Here is a 25,810-nt window from a genome sequence, read left to right on the forward strand (position 1 = left end):
GGCAGCAGATACACGGGAACACAACCACCTGCAAGTTCCCCTCCAAGCCACACACCATCCTGACTTGGAACTATATCGCCATTCCTTCACTGTTGCTGGGTCAAAATCCTGGAACTCCCTCCCTAACAGCACTGTGGGTATACCGTCCGCACATGGACTGCAGCGGTTCAAGCAGGCAGCTCACCACCACCTTCTCAAGGGCAATAAATGCTGGCCTGGCCAGTGACGCCCACATCGTAGGAATGAACCAAACAAAATCTGTCCTGATTCCCCCATGCCACCGCCGTCTGTGGCCATGAGGGGGCGCGGTCCTCCAAACTGCAACGGTTTTGCTAATACGCTCAGGTCCCGAAATGATGACGTTGACCTTATTGAGTCAGAGAGAATGAATCAAATGGTCCGTTGTTGATTAGTTTTGGTTGGGTTGGGTCGGGACGGTGACTTATCGGTTGGTTGCTAAGGGTTTTCCGGCTGGGTTCGAATCCGCGGTCCGAGTCTGTCGGCCTGCATCGTTCCGGGGCGGGTGGCAGCGCGGACTGTGACTCGCCGGTAAGGTTGGACTCTGGTGCCTGTCGGTACTTTGGTTGCCGCTGGAGTAGGAGGAGGTGGTGGCCCCAGGAGGAGGAGGAGGAGGAGGAGGTGGTGGTGGTGGCCCCAGGAGGAGGAGGTGGTGAGGGCCCCAGGAGGAGGAGGTGGTGAGGGCCCCAGGAGGAGGAGGAGGAGGAGGAGGTGGTGGTGGCCCCAGGAGGAGGAGGTGGTGGTGGTGAGGGCCCCAGGAGGAGGAGGAGGTGAGGGCCCCAGGAGGAGGTGGTGGTGGTGAGGGCCCCAGGAGGAGGAGGAGGAGGTGGTGGTGAGGGCCCCAGGAGGAGGAGGAGGAGGAGGTGGTGGTGAGGGCCCCAGGAGGAGGAGGAGGTGGTGGTGAGGGCCCCAGGAGGAGGAGGAGGTGGTGGTGAGGGCCCCAGGAGGAGGAGGAGGTGGTGGTGAGGGCCCCAGGAGGAGGAGGAGGTGGTGGTGAGGGCCCCAGGAGGAGGAGGAGGTGGTGGTGAGGGCCCCAGGAGGAGGAGGAGGTGGTGGTGAGGGCCCCAGGAGGAGGAGGAGGTGGTGGTGAGGGCCCCAGGAGGAGGTGGTGGTGAGGGCCCCAGGAGGAGGAGGAGGAGGTGGTGGTGAGGGCCCCAGGAGGAGGAGGAGGAGGAGGAGGAGGTGAGGGCCCCAGGAGGAGGAGGAGGAGGAGGTGGTGGTGAGGGCCCCAGGAGGAGGAGGAGGAGGAGGTGGTGGTGAGGGCCCCAGGAGGAGGAGGAGGAGGAGGTGGTGGTGAGGGCCCCAGGAGGAGGAGGAGGAGGAGGAGGAGGTGGTGGTGAGGGCCCCAGGAGGAGGAGGAGGAGGTGGTGGTGAGGGCCCCAGGAGGAGGAGGAGGAGGTGGTGGTGAGGGCCCCAGGAGGAGGAGGAGGAGGTGGTGGTGAGGGCCCCAGGAGGAGGAGGAGGAGGTGGTGGTGAGGGCCCCAGGAGGAGGAGGAGGAGGTGGTGGTGAGGGCCCCAGGAGGAGGAGGAGGAGGAGGTGGTGGTGAGGGCCCCAGGAGGAGGAGGAGGAGGTGGTGGTGAGGGCCCCAGGAGGAGGAGGAGGAGGAGGTGGTGGTGAGGGCCCCAGGAGGAGGAGGAGGAGGAGGAGGAGGTGGTGGTGAGGGCCCCAGGAGGAGGAGGAGGAGGTGGTGGTGAGGGCCCCAGGAGGAGGAGGAGGAGGTGGTGGTGAGGGCCCCAGGAGGAGGAGGAGGAGGTGGTGGTGAGGGCCCCAGGAGGAGGAGGAGGAGGAGGTGGTGGTGAGGGCCCCAGGAGGAGGAGGAGGAGGTGGTGGTGAGGGCCCCAGGAGGAGGAGGAGGAGGAGGTGGTGGTGAGGGCCCCAGGAGGAGGAGGAGGAGGTGGTGGTGAGGGCCCCAGGAGGAGGAGGAGGAGGTGGTGGTGAGGGCCCCAGGAGGAGGAGGAGGTGGTGGTGGTGAGGGCCCCAGGAGGAGGAGGAGGTGGTGGTGGTGAGGGCCCCAGGAGGAGGAGGTGGTGGAGGGCCCCAGGAGGAGGAGGAGGAGGAGGAGGAGGTGGTGAGGTCCCCAAGAGGAGGAGGAGGAGGAGGAGGTGGTGGTGAGGGCCCCAGGAGGAGGAGGAGGTGGTGGTGAGGGCCCCAGGAGGAGGAGGAGGAGGAGGTGGTGGTGAGGGCCCCAGGAGGAGGAGGAGGTGGTGGTGAGGGCCCCAGGAGGAGGAGGAGGAGGAGGTGGTGGTGAGGGCCCCAGGAGGAGGAGGAGGAGGAGGTGGTGGTGAGGGCCCCAGGAGGAGGAGGTGGTGGTGGTGAGGGCCCCAGGAGGAGGAGGTGGTGGAGGGCCCCAGGAGGAGGAGGTGGTGGTGGTGAGGTCCCCAAGAGGAGGAGGAGGTGGAGGGCCCCAGGAGGAGGAGGAGGTGGTGGTGGTGAGGTCCCCAAGAGGAGGAGGAGGAGGAGGAGGAGGTGGTGAGGTCCCCAAGAGGAGGAGGAGGAGGTGGTGAGGTCCCCAAGAGGAGGAGGAGGAGGTGGTGAGGTCCCCAAGAGGAGGAGGAGGAGGTGGTGAGGTCCCCAAGAGGAGGAGGAGGTGGTGAGGTCCCCAGGAGGAGGAGGAGGAGGTGGTGGTGAGGGCCCCAGGAGGAGGAGGAGGAGGTGGTGGTGAGGGCCCCAGGAGGAGGAGGAGGAGGAGGTGGTGGTGAGGGCCCCAGGAGGAGGAGGAGGAGGTGGTGGTGAGGGCCCCAGGAGGAGGAGGAGGAGGTGGTGGTGAGGGCCCCAGGAGGAGGAGGAGGAGGTGGTGGTGAGGGCCCCAGGAGGAGGAGGAGGTGGTGGTGAGGGCCCCAGGAGGAGGAGGAGGTGGTGGTGAGGGCCCCAGGAGGAGGAGGAGGTGGTGGTGGTGAGGGCCCCAGGAGGAGGAGGTGGTGGAGGGCCCCAGGAGGAGGAGGTGGTGGTGGTGAGGTCCCCAAGAGGAGGAGGAGGAGGAGGAGGTGGTGAGGTCCCCAAGAGGAGGAGGAGGAGGAGGAGGTGGTGGTGAGGGCCCCAGGAGGAGGAGGAGGTGGTGGTGAGGGCCCCAGGAGGAGGAGGAGGAGGTGGTGGTGAGGGCCCCAGGAGGAGGAGGTGGTGGTGAGGGCCCCAGGAGGAGGAGGTGGTGGTGGTGAGGGCCCCAGGAGGAGGAGGTGGTGGAGGGCCCCAGGAGGAGGAGGTGGTGGTGGTGAGGTCCCCAAGAGGAGGAGGAGGAGGTGGTGAGGTCCCCAAGAGGAGGAGGAGGAGGAGGTGGTGGTGAGGGCCCCAGGAGGAGGAGGAGGTGGTGGTGAGGGCCCCAGGAGGAGGAGGAGGTGGTGGTGAGGGCCCCAGGAGGAGGAGGTGGTGGAGGGCCCCAGGAGGAGGAGGTGGTGGTGGTGAGGTCCCCAAGAGGAGGAGGAGGTGGAGGGCCCCAGGAGGAGGAGGAGGTGGTGGTGGTGAGGTCCCCAAGAGGAGGAGGAGGAGGAGGAGGAGGTGGTGAGGTCCCCAAGAGGAGGAGGAGGTGGTGAGGTCCCCAAGAGGAGGAGGAGGTGGTGAGGTCCCCAGGAGGAGGAGGAGGTGGTGAGGTCCCCAGGAGGAGGAGGAGGTGGTGAGGTCCCCAGGAGGAGGAGGAGGTGGTGAGGTCCCCAGGAGGAGGAGGAGGTGGTGAGGTCCCCAGGAGGAGGAGGAGGTGGTGAGGTCCCCAGGAGGAGGAGGAGGTGGTGAGGTCCCCAAGAGGAGGAGGAGGAGGTGGTGAGGTCCCCAAGAGGAGGAGGAGGAGGTGGTGAGGTCCCCAAGAGGAGGAGGAGGAGGTGGTGAGGTCCCCAAGAGGAGGAGGAGGAGGTGGTGAGGTCCCCAAGAGGAGGAGGAGGAGGTGGTGAGGTCCCCAAGAGGAGGAGGAGGAGGTGGTGAGGTCCCCAAGAGGAGGAGGAGGAGGTGGTGAGGTCCCCAAGAGGAGGAGGAGGAGGTGGTGAGGTCCCCAAGAGGAGGAGGAGGAGGTGGTGAGGTCCCCAAGAGGAGGAGGAGGAGGTGGTGAGGTCCCCAAGAGGAGGAGGAGGAGGTGGTGAGGTCCCCAAGAGGAGGAGGAGGAGGAGGTGGTGAGGTCCCCAAGAGGAGGAGGAGGAGGAGGTGGTGAGGTCCCCAAGAGGAGGAGGAGGAGGTGGTGAGGTCCCCAAGAGGAGGAGGAGGAGGTGGTGAGGTCCCCAAGAGGAGGAGGAGGAGGTGGTGAGGTCCCCAAGAGGAGGAGGAGGAGGTGGTGAGGTCCCCAAGAGGAGGAGGAGGAGGTGGTGAGGTCCCCAAGAGGAGGAGGAGGTGAGGTCCCCAAGAGGAGGAGGAGGAGGTGGTGAGGTCCCCAAGAGGAGGAGGAGGAGGTGGTGAGGTCCCCAAGAGGAGGAGGAGGAGGTGGTGAGGTCCCCAAGAGGAGGAGGAGGAGGTGGTGAGGTCCCCAAGAGGAGGAGGAGGAGGTGGTGAGGTCCCCAAGAGGAGGAGGAGGAGGTGGTGAGGTCCCCAAGAGGAGGAGGAGGAGGTGGTGAGGTCCCCAAGAGGAGGAGGAGGAGGTGGTGAGGTCCCCAAGAGGAGGAGGAGGAGGTGGTGAGGTCCCCAAGAGGAGGAGGAGGAGGTGGTGAGGTCCCCAAGAGGAGGAGGAGGAGGTGGTGAGGTCCCCAAGAGGAGGAGGAGGAGGTGGTGAGGTCCCCAAGAGGAGGAGGAGGAGGTGGTGAGGTCCCCAAGAGGAGGAGGAGGAGGTGGTGAGGTCCCCAAGAGGAGGAGGAGGAGGTGGTGAGGTCCCCAAGAGGAGGAGGAGGAGGTGGTGAGGTCCCCAAGAGGAGGAGGAGGAGGTGGTGAGGTCCCCAAGAGGAGGAGGAGGAGGTGGTGAGGTCCCCAAGAGGAGGAGGAGGAGGTGGTGAGGTCCCCAAGAGGAGGAGGAGGAGGAGGTGGTGAGGTCCCCAAGAGGAGGAGGAGGAGGAGGTGGTGAGGTCCCCAAGAGGAGGAGGAGGAGGTGGTGAGGTCCCCAAGAGGAGGAGGAGGAGGAGGTGGTGAGGTCCCCAAGAGGAGGAGGAGGAGGAGGTGGTGAGGTCCCCAAGAGGAGGAGGAGGAGGAGGTGGTGAGGTCCCCAAGAGGAGGAGGAGGAGGAGGTGGTGAGGTCCCCAAGAGGAGGAGGAGGAGGAGGTGGTGAGGTCCCCAAGAGGAGGAGGAGGAGGAGGTGGTGAGGTCCCCAAGAGGAGGAGGAGGAGGAGGTGGTGAGGTCCCCAAGAGGAGGAGGAGGAGGAGGTGGTGAGGTCCCCAAGAGGAGGAGGAGGAGGAGGTGGTGAGGTCCCCAAGAGGAGGAGGAGGAGGAGGTGGTGAGGTCCCCAAGAGGAGGAGGAGGAGGAGGTGGTGAGGTCCCCAAGAGGAGGAGGAGGAGGAGGTGGTGAGGTCCCCAAGAGGAGGAGGAGGAGGTGGTGAGGTCCCCAAGAGGAGGAGGAGGAGGTGGTGAGGTCCCCAAGAGGAGGAGGAGGAGGTGGTGAGGTCCCCAAGAGGAGGAGGAGGAGGTGGTGAGGTCCCCAAGAGGAGGAGGAGGAGGTGGTGAGGTCCCCAAGAGGAGGAGGAGGAGGTGGTGAGGTCCCCAAGAGGAGGAGGAGGAGGTGGTGAGGTCCCCAAGAGGAGGAGGAGGAGGTGGTGAGGTCCCCAAGAGGAGGAGGAGGAGGTGGTGAGGTCCCCAAGAGGAGGAGGAGGAGGTGGTGAGGTCCCCAAGAGGAGGAGGAGGAGGTGGTGAGGTCCCCAAGAGGAGGAGGAGGAGGTGGTGAGGTCCCCAAGAGGAGGAGGAGGAGGTGGTGAGGTCCCCAAGAGGAGGAGGAGGAGGTGGTGAGGTCCCCAAGAGGAGGAGGAGGAGGTGGTGAGGTCCCCAAGAGGAGGAGGAGGAGGTGGTGAGGTCCCCAAGAGGAGGAGGAGGAGGTGGTGAGGTCCCCAAGAGGAGGAGGAGGAGGTGGTGAGGTCCCCAAGAGGAGGAGGAGGAGGTGGTGAGGTCCCCAAGAGGAGGAGGAGGAGGTGGTGAGGTCCCCAAGAGGAGGAGGAGGAGGTGGTGAGGTCCCCAAGAGGAGGAGGAGGAGGTGGTGAGGTCCCCAAGAGGAGGAGGAGGAGGTGGTGAGGTCCCCAAGAGGAGGAGGAGGAGGTGGTGAGGTCCCCAAGAGGAGGAGGAGGAGGTGGTGAGGTCCCCAAGAGGAGGAGGAGGAGGTGGTGAGGTCCCCAAGAGGAGGAGGAGGAGGTGGTGAGGTCCCCAAGAGGAGGAGGAGGAGGTGGTGAGGTCCCCAAGAGGAGGAGGAGGAGGTGGTGAGGTCCCCAAGAGGAGGAGGAGGAGGTGGTGAGGTCCCCAAGAGGAGGAGGAGGAGGTGGTGAGGTCCCCAAGAGGAGGAGGAGGAGGTGGTGAGGTCCCCAAGAGGAGGAGGAGGAGGAGGTGGTGAGGTCCCCAAGAGGAGGAGGAGGAGGAGGTGGTGAGGTCCCCAAGAGGAGGAGGAGGAGGAGGTGGTGAGGTCCCCAAGAGGAGGAGGAGGAGGTGGTGAGGTCCCCAAGAGGAGGAGGAGGAGGTGGTGAGGTCCCCAAGAGGAGGAGGAGGAGGTGGTGAGGTCCCCAAGAGGAGGAGGAGGAGGTGGTGAGGTCCCCAAGAGGAGGAGGAGGAGGTGGTGAGGTCCCCAAGAGGAGGAGGAGGAGGTGGTGAGGTCCCCAAGAGGAGGAGGAGGAGGTGGTGAGGTCCCCAAGAGGAGGAGGAGGAGGTGGTGAGGTCCCCAAGAGGAGGAGGAGGAGGTGGTGAGGTCCCCAAGAGGAGGAGGAGGAGGTGGTGAGGTCCCCAAGAGGAGGAGGAGGAGGTGGTGAGGTCCCCAGGAGGAGGAGGAGGTGGTGAGGTCCCCAGGAGGAGGAGGAGGTGGTGAGGTCCCCAGGAGGAGGAGGAGGTGGTGGGGTCCCCAGGAGGAGGAGGAGGTGGTGAGGTCCCCAGGAGGAGGAGGAGGAGGAGGAGGTGGTGAGGTCCCCAGGAGGAGGAGGAGGAGGTGGTGAGGTCCCCAAGAGGAGGAGGTGAGGGCCCGGCGGGGGGAGGAGGTGGAAGTGAGGGCCCGGCGGGGGGAGGTGGAAGTGAGGGCCCTGGGAGGGAAAGAGGAAAGGAAAGGGCCCTGGGAGGAGGGGGTTAGGAGGAGGTGAGGGCCTGGGGCGAGGAGGAGGAGGAGGTGAGGGCCTGGGGGGGGGGGGGGAAGGAGGTGGAGGTGAGGGCCCCAGGAGGAGGCGGAGGTGGAGGGCCCCGGGAGTGGGAGCAGGTTAGGGGAGGAGGAGGAGGTGACTCGGGGGTGTGAAGAGGCGCAGAGGGCCTCGGTGGGGGGAGGAGGAGGTGGTGAGGGCCCCAGAAGGAGGCGGCGGAGGTGGTGAGAGCCCCGGGAGGAAGGGGAAGAGGTTGGGGAGGAGGGGGAGCAGGTGAGGGTCCCGGGAGGAGGAGGAGGTGAGGGCCCCGGGGGGGGGGGGGAAAGGAGGAGAAGGAGGTCGTGAGGGCCCTGGGCAGAGGAGGAGCTGGTGGTGAGGGCCCCAGGAGGAGGAGGAGGAGGTGGTGGTGAGGGCCCCGGGAGGAGGAGGAGGAGGGGGCTCCGGGAGTAGCGGGGTTAGGAGGAGGCGGCGAGGGCACCGGGAGGAGGAGGGGGACGAGGGCTCCCGGGAGGAGGGGGGTGGGGAAGAGGCGAGGGCCCTGGGAGGGCGAGGAGGAGGCAGCGAGGGCCCTGGGAGGGCGAGGAGGAGGCAGCGAGGGCCCTGGGAGGGCGAGGAGGAGGCAGCGAGGGCCCCAGGAGGAAGAGAGGAGGAGATGGTGTGGGCCTCAGTAATGTGTTAGTGACCAGAACGTTTTGTGTGTTGTTTCAGGGATAAATATTGGTTGTCACCAGGGCATAAATACATGGCTCTTTACAGTAATGCTGTGGGAGCTTTTGCATTCCCCTAATAGGGCATATGGTGCCTTGTCTTTGTGTCTTATCCAAAAGACAGCACATCTGACAGTGCAGTAGTCCCTCAGTACTATACTGAAGTGTCAGCATGTTTTAAGTTGTGAAGTGGAGCTTGAACGCACAACGTAGATAAGAATGCCAGCCACTGAGCCGCGGCTGACATAAAAGTTGGATATTCTGTTAAGGCGGGGACAGGGTTGGGGAGCTGCAAGTTAAAAGGCAGCTGGGCCTTTCACACCTTGTGTTATAAAACCATATTCTCTTAAAAAAAAAACAGCTGTAAGCAACAGCATGGGAGTTCAGTAGTCTATAATTTCTGTTTCAGTTGCTGCAATTCTGAAATTCTGACCACTGGTTGAGGTTTTTTTTAAACAAATTTGTTAGTTTGGTGTATTTCCCATTGGCACTTTCGGATTTCCTACATTACAACGGTGACTATAAAGTAAAGTGCTTTGGGCCGTCCTGAGGTTGCAAAAGGCAATATATAAATGCAAGTTCTTTTTCAACCTGAGCTGCGACTGTGTGTCTCAGGCGTCTGTGATTTCTTTGACTTCCTGCCGGAAGCCAGACTGCTGGTTGTAACGTGCCCTTGTACACAGCAGTTTGGGGATTAGGATTCTGTGGATGCAGGCTGGAGATTTGGTTTGCTTTAATTGCACTGAGCAGATGTGAGTATAATACACTGTCCAGGTGGTGGGTGTTTTTTTTTGAGGGTCAGAATCTGCTGTGTAGTCTTAGCCACGAGAGAGAGTTTGAGTGGGAAGTGGGGAGAGGGGAAGAAAAAGTCTAATTATTAGGCTTGGCATGTTGGTCTTTTGGATGAGATATTAAATTGAGGCTCTGTCTGCCCCCTCATGTGGTTGTAACACTATCATAGCACTATTTCAAAGAAGAATTCTTCCTGGTCAATATTTATCCCTCAACTAACATCTTAAAAACAGATTGGTAAATATCACATTGCTGTTTGTGGGACCTTGTTGCGTTTCCTATATTACAACAATGACTTCACTTAACAAAACGACTCCATTGACTGTAAAGCACTTTGGGAGGTCCTGAGGTTGTGAAAGGTGCTATATGAATACAAGTCTTTTTGCTTTCTGTGCCGTCTGTGCAGTTAATGGGTAGTCTTATTTGAATAGAGATGGGTGTGGTAACATATCTGCAGTGCACATTATGGGTTAAAGTTAACTCTAAGCAGTGTTGATTCTTGAAAGCCTTGTTGACAAAACACTTTATCATAAAAATGGCTCACTCTGCTCTGCTGTGATTTATTTTCAGTTTACCCATCTTGTGTATATTCAGACCAAACTTGCTGATGTGAGTTGCCTGTTACCTGTCGTGTACCGTAATTTGTATGTGTAAATTAATTCTTAAGTCTTTAATCTGTCTTTTTAGTAAATTTGAAAATGATTGCTTTGGTTTTGAAAATGGCAGTAAAATTCTCAGGCCATGTGCATGTTGCCACGGTTGCTCATTAGGGTTGCCAACCCTCTGGGATTGGAGTCTCCAGCAATTTAAAATTAATCTCTAGGGCACTGTTGTGAAAAAGCCAGGTTTTAAAAAAAAAAAGCCTTTGTTTATTAGTTATAGTATAGGAGTTGTGGAATAAAAGTCTGTTTGACACTCGAGAATCATCCAATTGAGTCAGGAAGAGTCTGTTGCTTTCCATTTAGCGAGGGAAGACAGTGCACCACGAGGATGGGCATGTTGGTGGGAGCATGGGGGAGGGGCATCTTGTGATGAAAGCTCCAGAAATGCATCCAGCCAGGGTTAGCAACTTTATTGCCTCTGGGAGATGAGATCTTTAGCTTGGTTTTAGTTGGTAAATTCATACTCATATATACATGATGAGTAAGGATGAGTCATGTTCATGTCCCCATTATGTGAAATGTACAGAATATTGACTTTAATTCCCTGGGCTCTGTTTGATTTCTTGGGAGTAACTCCAAAATGATGCAAAATGTACACAGAAAATAATGGTGGGAGACGATGACAAAACTATAATGTGTTCCATATTTTATAGGATCATCTTAATACCAGGTGAATGAAAAGATTTCCAAAAATATATAAACAGGATAATGCAGCATTGTACATGTTAGGGAGTCAGGTGTTTATTGAGGGGTAATGATGATAAACAGTATGAGCAAAGCTGGTCCATTTATTAATGTCTGTTCAACTTGGCAATGCCCTCCGGTTTTTGTTGTGCTTAATAAAGCGTATAGCTGTTCTATTTCATTGTGGCTTTCTTTTTTTGTGTGCCTGACTGTGACACTTCTGGTGAAGAGTTGTACTAACAACAGCAGGAAGTGGGAGCATAGTTGGCTAACACTCATCTAGCACTCTGCCTGGAATGTCTAAATTTGATTCAGTCAGTGGAATGGCAGTGTTGTATTGAAGCGTTTTAGATTGCTGAGTTCAGACAAGGCACAGCGCTAGGGCCCCTGAGTTTGTATTGCTAGCGCCTGAAAGGGGTTTTGCAGCTTGGCTTAATCCTATCGTTGGGTGCATTTTCCATAATAAATGGGAACTCTGGCTAATTTTTTTCTTTTATTCCTCTTCTCTCTTTGTCACTACATCCCTCCCCCGACCTCTGTAAACATGAGCTCATGCAAAACTTGCAGCCTAACTTCCACTAAATCCTGTTCACCCACCAGCCATATGTTCACCAGCCTATGTTGGCTTCCAGTCCACTAATCCCACAAATTATAAATTCTCATCCTTGTGTTCAAATCCTTCCATGACCTCGACCCTTTATATCGCTGTAACCTCCTACAACCCTCCAAGTATGCTGCGTTCCCCAAACTGGGACCTCGTGCATCCTGATTTCCTTCGCCTCTCCCTTGACGGCCATAATTTCAGCTATCCAGGCCCAAGCCCTGGAACTTCATTCATGGAACTCTCCATCTCGCCACACCTCTCATTCAAGGTGCTCCTTATAACCTTCCTCTTTAAACAAGCTTTTGGTCACCTGTTTTACTGTCTCCTTTGGTTCAATGTCAATTTATTTTGTTTGATTTGAAGTGCCTTGGGATATTTTACTACATTAAAGATACTATATAAATGCAGGTTGTTATTGTTGCAACAAACACTGAGGCCCCTATTGCAGTTCGGGTTGGGTAATTCGACTTGCACTTCCACATCACACAGCGCTATCGCAAGACATTCTCCCTGATCAATTTATCAAAATATTCTAATGTTTGGGAGAAGTTCTTTTCCTGGAACTTAACTCCATGTCATGCCTCATTTCAGTTGCATGTTGATGTTTAGGAACTGAGATGTTCTTGTATTAAATAGAGAATAAATAACTCAGATTGAGGTCATGATTTGTAAAGTTTTTTTAATTCATTCATGGGATGTGTGCATCGTTGGCAAGGCAGGCATTTATTGCCCTTCCCTAATTGCTCCTAAGGCGGTGTTGAGCTGCCTTCTTGAACCACTGCAGTTCATGTGGCGTGGGTGCACCCTCAGTGCTGTTGAGTAAGGAGTTCCAGGATTTTGACCCAGAGACGACGAAGGAATGGCAATGTAGTTCCAAATCAGGCTGGCGTGTGACCTGGAGGGCAACATGCTGTTCCCATGCATCCGCTGTTCTAGATGGTTGAGGTCAGGGATTTGAAAGATGCTGTTGAAGGACCCTTGGTGAGTTGCTGCAGTGAATCTTGTAGATGGTACACACTGCAGTCACTGTTTGTCAATGGTGGAGGGAGTAAATGTTGAAGGTGGTGGACAGGGTGCCAGCCAAGCAGGCTGCTTTGTCCAAGATGGTTTTGAACTCTGAGTGTTGGAGCTGCACTTGTCCAGGCGAGTGGAGAGTATTCCATCACACTCCTGACTTGTGTCTTGTAGATGGTGGACGGGCTTTGGGGAGTCAGGAGGTGAGCTACTCGCTACAAAGTTCCCAGCCTCTGACCTGCTCTTGTAGCCACAGTATTTATGTAGCTGGTCCAGTTAATTTTCTGGTCAAGGGGAGGTGGTGAGACACACTCTTGTTGGAGATGGTCGCTGCCTGGCATTTGTGTTGTGTGAATCTTATCACCCCAAGCCTGAATGTCGTCTAGATCTTGTTGCCTGTGGGCACGGACTGCTTCAGTATCTGAGGAGTTCTGAGAAATGCTTTAAATGATTGGATATGTTGTCAGCAGTCATTTTAATCTGTTCGGTTCATCATGCCTGTGAAATGTGATCTTCCTGGCTATTTTTGTCATCATTGTCATTCTACACAGTGACGTTTATCATGTGATTCTGTGTTATGCAATGGAAGAGAAAGTGTTCTACACTAGTGATGCTGGACCAGGAGTCTGTATGGAGTGGTTGGTACAAATTATATTTTGTATTAGCATCTCATCAGCTCCCTTCTGCTAATTTCACCTCAAGAATTTTTTTCTATTCTTTCATGGGATGTGGGCATCACTGGCTAGGCCAGCATTTATTTCCCATCTCTAATTCCCCTTGCAAAGGTGGTGGTGAACCACCTTCTTGAAGCGCTGCAGTCCAAGTGGTGTCGGTACACCCACAGTGCTGTTAGGAAGGGAGTTCCGGGATTTTGACCCAGCAACAGTGAAGGAACGGCGATATAGTTCCAAGTCAGCATGGTGTCTGGCTTGGAGAGGAACTTGCAGGTGGTGGTCCTATGCATCAGCTGCCCTCGTCCTTCTAGGTGGTAGATGTTGTGGGTTCGGAAGGTGATGTTGAAGGAGCCTTGGTGAGTTGCTGCAGTGCATCTTGTAGATGGTACACACTGCTGCCACTGTGCATCAGTGGAGGGAGTGAATGTTGAAAGTGGTGGATGAGGTGCCAATCAAGCGGATTGCTTTGTCCTGGAAGGTGATGAGCTTCTTGAGTGTTGTTGGAGCTGCACTCATCCAGACAAATGGAGAGTATTCCATCATACTCCTGACTTGTGCCTTGGATGTGATGGACAGGCTACAGGGAGTCAGGAGGTGAGTTACTTGCTAATTGCCAGCCTCTGACCTGCTCTTGTAGCCACAGTACTTATATGGCTGGTCCTGTTCGGTTTCTGGTCAATGGTGACCCCCAGGATGTTGATAGTGGGGGATTCAGCGATGGTAATGCCATTGACAGTCAAGGGGAAATGGTTGGATTATCTCTTGTTTGAGATGGTCATTGCCTGGCACTTGTATGGCGCGAATGGAACTTGCCACTTATCAGCCCAAGGCTGAATGTTGTCCAGGTCTTGCTGCACGTGGACATAGGCTGCTTCAGTATCTGAGGGGTCGCGAATGGTGCTGAATATAGCGCAGTCATTCCCACTTCTGACCTTATGATGGAAGGAGGGTCATTGATGAAGCAGCTGAAAATGGTTGGGTCTAGGACACTGCCCTGAGTAACTCCTGCAGTGATGTCCTGTGACTGAGGTGATTGACCTCCAACAACCGCAACCATCTTCCTTTGTGCTAGGTACAACTCCAACCAGCAGAGAGTTTTCCCCAGATTCCCATTAACTCCAGTTTTGCTAGGGCTCCTTAATGCCATACTCTGCCCTTGACATCAAGGCAGCATTTGACAGTCACTCTCACCTCATCTCTGGAGTTCAGCTCTTTTGTCCATGTTTGGATCAAGGCTGTAATGAGGTCAGGAGCTGAGTGGCCCTGGCATTACCCAAACCGAGCATCAGTGAACAAATTATTGCTGAGTAAATAGAGGCATAGAGTTATACAGCACAGAAACAGGCCCTTCGGCCCATCGTATCCATGTCTGCCATCAAGCACCTATCTATTCTAATCTTATTTTCCAGCACTTGGCCGGTAGCCTTGTATGCTATGGTGCTTGATAGCACTGTCGACGACACCTTTCATCACTTTGATTATTGAGGGTAGACTGATGGGGCAGTAATTGGCTAGGTTAGATTTGTCCTCCTTTTTGTGTACAGGACATAACTGGGCAATTTTCCACGTTGTTGGGTAGATGCCAGTGTTGTAGCTGTACTGGAACAGCTTGGCTGGGGGTGCGGCTACTTCTGGAGCACAAGTCTTCAGTACTGTTGCTGAAATGTTATCAGGGCCCACAGCCTTTGCAGTATTCAGTGCCTTCAGCCATTTCTTGATATCACGTGGAGTGAATTGGATTGTCTGAAGACTGGCATCTGATGCTGGGGACTTCAAGAGGAGACCGCGATGGATCGTCCACTTGGCATTTCTGGCTGAAGGTGTATGCAAATGCTTCAGTCTTGTCTTTTGCACTGATGTGCTGGGCTCCCCCATCATTGAGGATGGGGATATCTGTGGGGCCGCCTCCTCCTGTTAGTTTTTTAATTCAAAGTGACTCCTGACAATGCAGAGCATGCGCAGAGCAATCGAAGACGTCATCAATGTGTGAGAACATTTGCCAGCCTGCCAGTATGAATGCGCACACATGACGTCACCATGCAGTGATGTCCTCGCCCCTCGATAGCCATCTCCATTCACCTGAACAGTACCCGCTTGATTCCTGCTACACTGCTGCCTTCCCTTAGCCAAGCGCTCCCGTCCCACTGGCTGATCTCTGCCCTCGGCCAGTTGCTCCAGGTCTCGATGTTTTCACCCCCCTCTCCACCGGCCGCTTCCCCCTCTCAGCTGCTTGCTCCAGACCTCGCCACTGACTCCACACCCGCCCCCCCACCCCTGGCCGATTATTCCCTGCTCCTCACTTCCTGCCACACCGTTCTCCAGCCGCGCCGCTTCCCTCCTCTCGGCCACTCGTTTCTACATTGCCCCGTCACCCCTTGCGGCCTGCCTTGCTGCTTCGGGCAGCGGGGCGGAAAACAATCAAAAGTGGGAGCGAGTGGTTGAGAGGAGGGAAGCAGCGTGGCCTGGAGCTAGTGGCGGGGGGTGGGAGCGGGGGGGAAATGGGGAGCGAGCGGCCGGAGCGTGGGGTCTTTTGGGGAAGTTGAGAGCGGGGTGTGGGGTATACTCAGTCAAGGGGAAGAAGGGGAGCAGTGGCGAGGTTAGGAGCGAGGGGGGAAGGGGAAGCGGTGAGGCTGGTGCGAGTGGCTAAGGGAAGGCAGTGGGGAGCGAGCAGCGAGAAGATGGGTGCAGGAGGGAGCGGGGGACTGTTAGGGGTGGGATGGAGGCAGCGATGGCAGCCATAGAAGGGATTTTCTGATTGAATTTGCCTTGTGATAAATTGAGCAGTGGCATCTTTAATCCTGGCAGCTGCCTGAAACGTCGCAGACAGTGACATTTCAGTGGAAGAGGCTGCATTTGTGCATGTGCTGGTACTGTGCCACCAAGTGGTTGCGTTGTCAGCAAATGCAGCCTTTTTAATTATCCACCACCATTCACAACTGGATGTGACAGGACTGTAGAGCTTAGATCTAATATGTTGGTTTTGGGATCCCTTAGCTCTGTCTATTGCAAACTGCTTCTGCTATTTGGCATGCATGTAGTCCTGTGTTTACCTTCACCAAGTTGACGCCTCATTTTTACGTATGCTTGGTGCTGCTCCTGGCATGCACTCTTTTTTTTTGAATTGCTTCAATATATCATCAAATATTTGATTGCCATACCCAGTCTGGTACTAGAGTGCAATTATTTCTAATTTGCCTGCGTTTGAGGAGGGAGGAGTACTTTGTATTGAAAACATTCCTTTATCCACCAAATGCGCTTAAAATTTCCAGTAGTGTTGCGATTATTAATTTGCATAGGATTACTGCAGAATTCAATTTCGATGCATCTTCACTACAAGCTGGATGCCAGCAAAGCCCCAGAATTGTCGCCAATAATCCCTTGACTTGGGTTTGACCTTGCTTAATAACTTTGAACTGAATATTAGTCATGTGCACCTCTGTTATTCCAGTAACCTGATCTACCCACCATACATGCCCTTGTTCATGTGCTGTAAGGTCACATAGCCAAGCTGAAACAAGATTGATGCAAAACACTCAGCCAGAAGAGCATTTGTGTGCTGTAAACTAATATGCAGCTCGGGAAGATTATAATTGATTCCATAGGGACAGAGTTTGCTTGTCCAAACAGTAGCTGTTTTGTTGGGTCACGGTGCATAATCAAACCAGAGGAGTTCAATTTGCTTGATGTAGAATGTACCCACTCTTTTTCCTGGAGAGTCATGTCCGATTTCTCTAAGCCCAAAGAATTTGAGCTCAAGTTGGCAGGACTCAAAGATGAGTTAGGATTGCTGAGTCTGATACAGAGGACCAAACAAACCAGGTCCAATCTACCAGCACCAGGCATACTATCTAGCAGCCAGATTACCACTTCAGTAACACTTCCTTTGCTGTGAAAAATGGATAGTCATCAGTTGTTGGACAATTCGAGAACGAGAGGGCACAGATTCAAAGTAGCAAAAGTAACATGAGGGAAAACTTTTTCATGCATCGAGTGGTTAAGGTCTGGAATGCACCACCTGAGTGTGGTGGAGGCAGGCTCAATTGAAGCATTCAAAGGGAATTAGACTGTTCTATGAAAAGGAAGAATGTGCAGGGTTACGGGGAGAAGGTGGGGAATGGAACTGAGTGAATTGCTCTTTTGGAGAGCTGGTGTGGACACAATGGGCGGAATAGCCTCCTTTTGTGTTAGGCCAGTGACTAACACATTACAATTGAGGGAAATGTGTGTTTTCTGTTTTTAAAGCTCTACTTTTGACAAATTATCAAGAAAACTTTCAGTGACTTTGGTTACTAATGAATGCAGGACATGATGTATGTGAATTTTTTTTAAAGGATAACGAATATGAATTGCTATCATTTGATTATCTAAACCCCACCACCACCCTTGTCATGTGACTGCTGTAATAAAGCGAATTACAATGCATCATCAAACAGTACCCAGTGCAATGCTATACAAAGCCACTGGCTTTTCAAAAGCTGGCAATGGAAGAGTGCAGAACCTTAAACTTTTAGGAAATGAACACTTCTATTGTGTGCAGCAACCGTTTACTTTTAAATTGGAATATCCCGAGTTCTGAAGAACTCGGATACTGTACAAAGGAGTGGAATGGGATTTGTTGGCTCAGCATGCATCCCTTTCTGCTTTTACTGTGGGATCCTGCCTCTACTGATGAGCTGGAACTACAGTTAAAACTGATTGGATATTTTGCTCGAAGGCTTTCAACAGGTAACAGTTGATTGTGTCCCTGGGTTAAGACTCTTTAATTGGACTGGATGGTTTGTTAATCCCACTGACATTTCATTGTGAAAGTGTGTCTCCTTCTCTATCCAGAAGAACAGAGCAGTGAGGTACACATCTGTGCATGTCTGGGTGAGGGGCTGCCAAAATGTGAGATTTTAAAACTACTGTGGAGAATCTTGTTCAATATACTTTATCAAAACACTTTTTCCACAACAGATAATATAGATAATTTAAATGAACTTCTCCATTCACCAACTTGTAGAAGTTCCACTTCAGTAACTGGGCACTTACTTGAAAGTTAAAAGAACCTTTCACTTATTTTTGTTTCAATCTGCCACTCAGTAGCTTCTGGGTGAATTGTTACCCAAGCAGAGTGATGCTGCACTGTTGTAACAATGCTGCCGCATAAAGACTAGTCTCCAGCAGCACTGTACTGGTAATGAAGTGCTGATACTACCTTGGGTAGGGTGGAAACTTCCCTCAAATGGTACCTCTGCTAGATTCAAAGCACTACAAGTAGCAGGCACAAAACAACCACTGTCGTCATTGAAGACTGTGGGCAGCTAATGGCCCAAACTTGGCTGGAATGGGGCATCTTGCGGCATGCCCTGTTAGACTTTTTCCCTTGCTCTTCAGCTCAAAATCTTTTGTCCTCCTCCAACTTGTTGCACGTATGAGTGAAACGGGGATCTAGGACCTTGGTGAATGACGACCAACTGTCCATCTCCTTTTAACCAATGAGATTTAAGGATTGAGAAAGAAACCGGAATGGCAGGGAAGGAAATAGGATGTATTAGTCAAATCAGTAACAGAGGGAAATAAAGAATGTATTGAGAGAGAAAAAGAAACACAGGTAAAGTAAGAAAATTAATATATTTTAGAAATCTCTAACATCAATTTGCTATCTGTAGAAATGAGTCTCCACAGTATTAATTGTTCCTTTCTGGGATGGAGAGGTTGTGTGGCTTTACAGGGGCATAAATCTTGTCATTGAAATAGGTATTTATACTGTTAAGTACCAGGGCTAATTTTCTGCAGGCGTTGCACCTTTTTGAATTAAATAAAAGTGTGGGGGACAGTAGTTGCCTGGTGCATTCTCCATGGCAACACCTTGACCAGAGTTGACTTGCCAATGAATCAACACCCTTTTCTCATGCAGTATAAATTGTTGTTCCCTTTTGAAATTTGGCATTCTTGTGTCTGTCCTGATGAGTGCAAGACAAAAAGCTTCGACTGCATGTCTTATTTTCTCAGCAATACTCAAATTCTGTACTACCAAGTGACTATTTCTGCTGAAAGTTAAATTGGCTTTGAAAAAATAATGCAGTTTGTATGGTAGAATAATATATTGAAGTGAGATTCCTGGTGCAAAAGCCCATCTTACAAGGACTGATGTGAGAAGGACTTTAGAATCGTAATTAACTGGGCTGGGGGAGAGGAGGAAGAAGATTAATATGAAAATTCTTGTTACTACATTTTTTACTTAAAAATTGAGAAACTTGGATTAAAGACCTAAACAGATGAAGATCAAAGGATAGGTCTGCTAAATCAAAATAGTGGTTCGCTGACACCAGGCTTGGGTATTAATGGCCTGACGATTTCCTTCACCCCTCTGGTGGCCGTGCCTTCAGCTATCTCGGTCTTAATCTCAAAAATTCCTGTCTATATTTCGTTCCTTAAAACCTATCTCTCTAACCAAGCTTTTGGTCACGTCTCCTAATATCTCCTCATGTGACTCAATGTCAAATTTTGTCTGATTTGGGACATTTTGTTACATTAAAGGCACTATATAAATGCATCTGGTCATTGACGCTCTAGTACTGCAGTTCCCAAACACTCGTACGCATACCTCTGAGAGTGCATGCGCCATCTTGGTGGTGGGGGGAGGGGTAGTGAAAATTGTCTAATGCAAACATTTAACTTTTTTCCCCTCTTGTTAAAATGCATTAATTTGTGTGTGTGTGTGTGTGTGTGTCTATAAAAAAAAAAGTTAGGATGCTTCCTGTTGGGTATTTGCTCTGCCCGTTGTAGATTAGATGTAGGGGTAGGTGGTGGCGTAGTGGTATTATCACTGGACTAGTAACCCAGAGACCCAGGGTATTTCTCTGGGGACGTGGGTTCAAATCCCACCACAGCAGAAGGTGGAATTTGAATTTAATTAATAAAAAAATCTGGAATTAAAAGTCTAATGATGGCCATGAAACCATTGTCGATTGTTGTAAAAACCCATCTGGTTCACTAATTTCCTTTAGGGAAGGAAATCTGCCGTCCTTACCTGGTCTGGCCGACATATGACTCCAGACCCACAGCAATGTGGTTAACTCTTACATGCCCTCTGAAATGGCCTAGCAAGCCACTCAGTTGTACCTAACCGCTACAAAGTCAATAAAAAGGAATGAAACCGGACGGACGACCCGGCATCGACCTAGGCACCGGAAACGACAATGGCAAACCCAGCCCTGTCGACCCTGCAAACTCCTCCAGATTAACATCTGGGGTCTTGTGCCAAAGTTGGGAGAGCTGTCTCACAGACTAGTCAAGCAACAGCCTGACATAGTCATACTAACAAAATCATACCTTACAGACAATGTCCCAGACACTGCCATCACCATCCCCGGGTATGTCCTGTCCCACCGGCAGGACAGACCCACCAGAGGTGGCGGGACAGTGGTATACAGTAGGGAGGGAGTTGCCGTGGGAGTCCTCAACATCAACTCTGGACCCCATGAAGTCTCATGGCATCGGGTCAAACATGGGCAAGGTAACCTCCTTCTGATTACCACCTACCGCCCTCCCTCAGCTGATGACTCAGTACTCCACCATGTTGAACACCACGGAGGAAGCACTGAGGGTGGCAAGGGCACAAAATGTACTCTGGGTGGGGTACTTCAATGTCCATCACCAAGAGTGGCTCGGTAGCACCACTACTGACCGAGCTGGCCGAGTCCTAAAGGACATAGCTGCTAGACTGGGTTTGCGGCAGGTGGTGGGGAAACCAACATGAGGGAAAAACATACTTGAACTCATCCTCACCAATCTGCCTGCTGCAGATGCTTCTGTCCATGACCGTATTGGTAGGAGTGACCACCGCACAGTCCTTGTGGAGACGAAGTCCCGCCTTCGAATTGAGGATACCGTCCATCTTGTTGTGTGGCACTATCACCGTGCTAAATGGTATAGATTTTGAACAGATCTAGCAATGCAAAACTGGGCATCCATGAGGCGCTGTGGGCCATCAGCAGCAGCAGCAGAATTGTACTCAACCACAATCTGTAACCTCATGACCCGGCATATCCCCCACTCTACCATTACCATCAAGCCAGGAGACCAACCCTGGTTCAATGAAGAGTGCAGGAGGGCATGCCAGGAGCAGCACCAGGCATACCTCAAATTGAGGTGTCAACCGGTTGAAGCTACAACACAGGACTATCTGCGTGCCAAACTGCATAAGCAGCATGCGATAGACAGAGCTAAGCGATCCCATAACCAGCTGATCAGATCGAAGCTCTGCAGTCCTGCCACATCCAGCCGTGAATGGTGGTGGTCAATTAAACAACTAACTGGAGGAGGTGGCTCCACAAATATCCCCATCCTCAATGATGGGGGGAGCCCAGCATATCAGTGCGAAAGATAAGGCTGAAGCATTTGCAACAATCTACGGCCAGAAGTGTCGAGTTGATGATCCATCTCTGCCTCCTCCTAAAGTTCCAGATGCCAGACTTCAGCAAATTCGATTCACTCCGCGTGATATCAAAAAACGACTGAAGGCACTGGATACTGCAAATGCTATGGACCCTGACAATATTCCGGCAATAGTACTGAAGACCTGTGCTCCAGAACTTGCCGCGCCCCTAGCCAAGCTATTCCAGTACAGCTACAACACTGGCATCTACCCTGCAATGTGGAAAATTGCCCAGGTATGTCCTGTACACAAAAAGCAGGACAAGTCCAACCCGGCCAGTTACCGCCCCATCAGCCTACTCTCAATCATCAGTAAAGTGATGGAAGGTGTCATCAACAGTGCCATCAAGCGACACTTGCTTAGCAATAACCTGCTGAGTGACGTTCAGTTTGGATTCCGCCAGGGCCACTCAGCTCCTGACCTCATTACAGCCTTGGTTCAAACATGGACAAAAGAGCTGAACTCCAGAGGTGAGGTGAGAGTGACTGCCCTTGACATCAAGGCAGCATTTGACCGAGTATGGCATCAAGGAGCCCTAGCAAAACTGAGGTCAATGGGAATCGGGGAAAACCCTTCGCTGGCTGGAGTCATACCTAGCGCAAAGAAAGATGGTTGTGGTTGTTGGAGGTCAATCATCTGAGCTCCAGGACATCACTGCAGGAGTTCCTCAGGGTAGTGTTCTGGGCCCAACCATCTTCAGCTGCTTCATCAATGACCTTCCTTCAATCATAAGGTCAGAAGTGGGGATGTGCAATCATCAGCGAACAATGTTCAGCATCATTCGTGACTCCTCAAATACTGAAGCAGTCCGTGTAGAAATGCAGAAAGACCTGGACAATATCCAGGCTTGGGCTGATAAGTGCCAAGTAACATTCGCGCCACATAAGTGTCAGGCAATGACCATCTCCAACATGAGAGAATCTAACCATCTCCCCTTGACATTCAACAGCATTACCATCACTGAATCCCCCCACTATCAACATCCTGGGGGCTGCCATTGACCAGGAACTGAACTGGAGTAGCCATATAAATACCGTGGCTACAAGAGCAGGTCAGAGGCTAGGAATCCTGAGGCGGGTAACTCGCCTCCTGACTCCCCAAAGCCTGTCCACCATCTACAAGGCACAAGTCAGGACTGTGATGGAATACGCTCCACTTGCCTGGATGGGTGCAGCTCCAACAACACTCAAGAAGCTAGACACCATCCAGGACAAAGCAGCCCACTTGATTGGCACCCCATCTACAAACATTCACTCCCTCCATCACCGACGCACAGTGGCAGCAGTGTGTACCATCTACAAGATGCACTGCGGCAATGCACCAAGGCTCCTCAGACAGCACCTTCCAAACCCACGACCTCTACCAACTAGAAGGACAAGGGCAGTAAATGCATGGGAACACCACCACCTGCAAGTTCCTCTTCAAGTTACACACCATCCTGACTTGGAACTATATCGCCGTTCCTTCACTGTCGCTGGGTCAAAATCCTGGAACTCCCTTCCTAACAGCACTGTGGGTATACCTACCCCAAATGGACTGCGGCAGTTCAAGAAGGCAGCTCGCCACCACCTTCTCAAGGGCAGTTAGGGATGGGCAATAAATGCTGGCCTGGCCAGTGTCGCCCACATCCCATAAATGAATTTAAAACATTTTTTTTTCCAAAATGCAAGAGTACACAATGTGGCCCAGGAACGGGCAGGCTGGCTTGTTACGGGGCACAGGTCTCTGTGCTATTTGGTCACCAATGATCCCTCAGCCTGCTCTTGGAGGTTTCTAAGGCAGGTCGGAGGTGTCCACAGAGGACTCTCCCTCCTCTTGCTAAGAATGAGTAGTTCAAATTTAATGTGTGTGGGGTGATGGGCAAATGGGACCTAGTGTAGAACAGGATACAGTTTGCTGTGTTTTGGACCAGCAGGAGTTTGTGGAGGATGGGAGGGTATTAGAATGGTCATGTCTAGAGGTAACAAAGAATGGATAAGAGGGTTTCAGTGACCGAGGGGCGTCAGTGTTGCACATATGGAAATAAGTGGTTTGGTGACAGAATATGAGGTTTCAAACTCAGCTCAGTATCAAACAGAATGCCAAGGATTCACAGTTTTAGTCTGAGTGAGTTACTGGGAAGGGGACTTAAATCGGTGCTTACAGAAGGATTCCGTGGGCTCTACCAGGGCTCGGTATTGGAATCATTGCTTTTCTTGTTTTAAATACTAAGACCTGGACTTGAGTATGGCCTCCTTCTATGCTATAAGATTCTATGATTCTAAGGAAGTGGCGTTTATGGCTGCTACTTTCATCGTGACCTTTCCCCCCAGCATGCCTACGGTGAGAGAGCATGCCTGAAGTCAGACCATTGGCAACAATTTGAAAAGCTGAGTGAAAGAAGTTAAAGAGGAGGGATAGGCTGGGGAGGGGGGAAGCAGGTGAAGAGGGGTAACAGTATTGCTCACCCAAATGTGGAATGCAGAAAAAATTTTCCCTTGTGCTTCAGTGTCCAATTCGCTGAGCAGCTTAAGACTCAAACTATCACTTATTCTAAACATTATGTGCCTGTGCTCAAACAAACTCATCCGTCACATTAATGACGAGTAGTACTACTAAGGCAATGTTTAAATTCTATACGTGTATTATAGTTTGTACATTTTAAACAATGTTTGGGCACGAAGGGGGTTAAAATATTAAACCTGTCTGTTGGTAGAGGTACGTGGGTAGCTAGGAAGGGGTACGCAATAAGTAAAATTTTAGAACCCCTGCTCTAAAAGAAACCAGAACCTCCGCAGATCTGGAAGCACTATATATGAAAACAAAAGCCTTGAATGGATTTGGACTTGAGACTTGTGTTGTGGAGAACTGAAATGTATGGTGTGAAAAAAAATCAAATTTTTTGGAGTTTGAGGAATAGAGGAGATGTGAAAATTCCATTTGAGAACAGAGGAGATAAGATCAAGAAGGTATAATAGATAAAAAACTTGAGAGGAGGCATCAAGGATACATGATGGTAACTGTTGGCTGGACTTTAGATGGGAAGGCATTGGAAAACAAGATTTTCATTGTCCATTGAAGGGCATGGAAGAGATCAAGGATCAGCCATTGTACTGTGACCAATGAAGGCTGTGTGCAGTGAGGGCATGCTGGCTAATGGAAGTGGATTGGAATCATTAGCAAAAAGCTAGATGAGGGTTGGGTGAAAGAGAAGAAGGTAATTGATCTGGAGAAATTGAGACAGAGAGCAGAGTCTGAAGTGACTGAATTGATAGGCAGGAGAGGAAGAATTGGAGTCAGAACATCAATTACTGCATAGATGGAAGAATTTGAGAGGAAATTAGATCGGCACGAGCATAACCTGAGACACTTCTGGGGACTGAGTAGAATAACATTAATTCCTGTATTAATTCCAAACTTCTGTATTTGAATAAATCTCTTATGAGATGTATATTTATTCAGTGGTCTGTGCTCTTCAGATGAGTGTGCCAACTCTGTGTAAGGTAATAAAATGTAGTGTAGGATTGGAGAAGTTCACGTCAAAATGGGGCAAATCATCAGTTGCATGAACAAGATCAGTTGGTGACTGATATGTTTATTACTAGAAATAGAGCCTGGATCAACAGGCCATATTAGGGGCTGTCCATGCCATCACAGCCTGGGGACAGGACAGTGTCATGTTAGTGTTTACACTAGCTTCAGCTGTATTGTTTCAATGTGTCTGTTTCAGTAATGATTTTTTGTTCGTAACATCCTGGTTCAATGTTTGCCTATCCAATCTTCAAATACCGAAGCTCTGCATTTTACTAAAGCACAAAGCTGATTGGGTGCTAATGTAAACTGATGAAGTACTGTATATATTTTAAACTGCTTTCATTAGAAATAACAATGCATGTAGACTTTCCCAGTAATATTTGAAGAATTTCTTGATGGATATACTGGAATTGTCATCCTCTGGTGTGACGTGATGCATTTTGGAAGGACGAATGAGGATATGGAATATAATTGGGGGATGCGGTGGTGTAGTGGTAATGTCATAGTCATTCAGCACTGAAAACAGGCCCTTCGGCCCCCTGAGTCTGTGCCAACCAGCAACCACCCATTTATACTAATCCTACATTAATCCCATATTCCCTACCACATCCCCACCATTCTCCTACCACCTACGTACACTAGGGGCAATTTACAATGGCCAATTTACCTATCAACCTACAAGTCTTTGGCTGTGGAAGGAAACCGGAGCACCCGGCGGAATCCCACGCGGTCACAGGGAGAACTTGCAAACTCCGCACAGGCAGTACCCAGAACTGAACCTGGGTCACTGGAGCTGTGAGGCTGTGGTGCTAACCACTGCGCCACTAGACTAGTAACCCGCGGCCCCAGGCTAATGAAAGTCTGGCCCATTAGGGGTCAAAGTGGCAATCTGTGCGTGGAGCCGGAGGACATAGATGAAAAGTAATCATTTAAAACCTCACCTGTGTTCACTATGGAGAAGGACGATATAGGTGTAGAGATCAGGGACGGGGATTGTGATATACTTGAACAAATTAGCATTGAAAGGGCAGAAGTATTAGCTGTTTTAGCTGGGCTTAAAAGTGGATAAATCCCCAGGCCCAGATGAGATGTATCCCAGGCTGTTATGTGAGGCAAGGGATGCAATAACAGGGGCTCTGACACAAACTTTCAAATCATCTTTGGCCACAGGAGAGGTACCAGAGGACTGGAGGACAGGGAATGCGGTACCATTATTCAAGGGTAGCAGGGATGAACCAGGTAATTACAGGCCAGTGAGTCTAACATCAGTGGTAGGGAAACTATTGGAAAAAATTCTGAGGGACAGGATTAAACTCCACTTGGAGAGGTAGGGATTAATCAGGGATAATCAGCATGGCTTTGTCAGGGGGAAATCATGTCTAACAAACTTAATTGAATTTTTCGAGGCAATGACTAGATGTGTAGATGAGGGTAAAGCAGTTGATGTAGTCTACGTAGATTTCATTAAGGCTTTTGATAACGTCCCGCGTGGGAGATTGGTTAAGAAGGTAAGAACCCATGGGATCCAGGGCAATTTAGCAAATTGGATCCAAAATTGGTT

General features: G+C 51.8%; 1 protein-coding gene across 4 annotated transcripts in view; it reads left to right on the top strand.

The window, feature by feature from the left end:
- The first annotated feature begins 311 nt into the window (after positions 1-311).
- The window catches only part of trak2 (trafficking protein, kinesin binding 2), a 107,069-nt gene continuing 81,570 nt past the window's right edge, over positions 312-25,810 (top strand). For 2 of the 4 annotated variants that reach the window (XM_068036065.1, XM_068036068.1), the window contains exon 1: positions 414-549. The gene's annotated coding sequence lies outside the window, so the exon portion shown is untranslated. The other 2 variants (XM_068036066.1, XM_068036067.1) reach the window with 2 other exon arrangements.

Source organism: Heterodontus francisci, chromosome 7, assembly GCF_036365525.1.
Source record: "Heterodontus francisci isolate sHetFra1 chromosome 7, sHetFra1.hap1, whole genome shotgun sequence".
Classification (NCBI taxonomy): Eukaryota; Metazoa; Chordata; class Chondrichthyes; order Heterodontiformes; family Heterodontidae; genus Heterodontus; species Heterodontus francisci.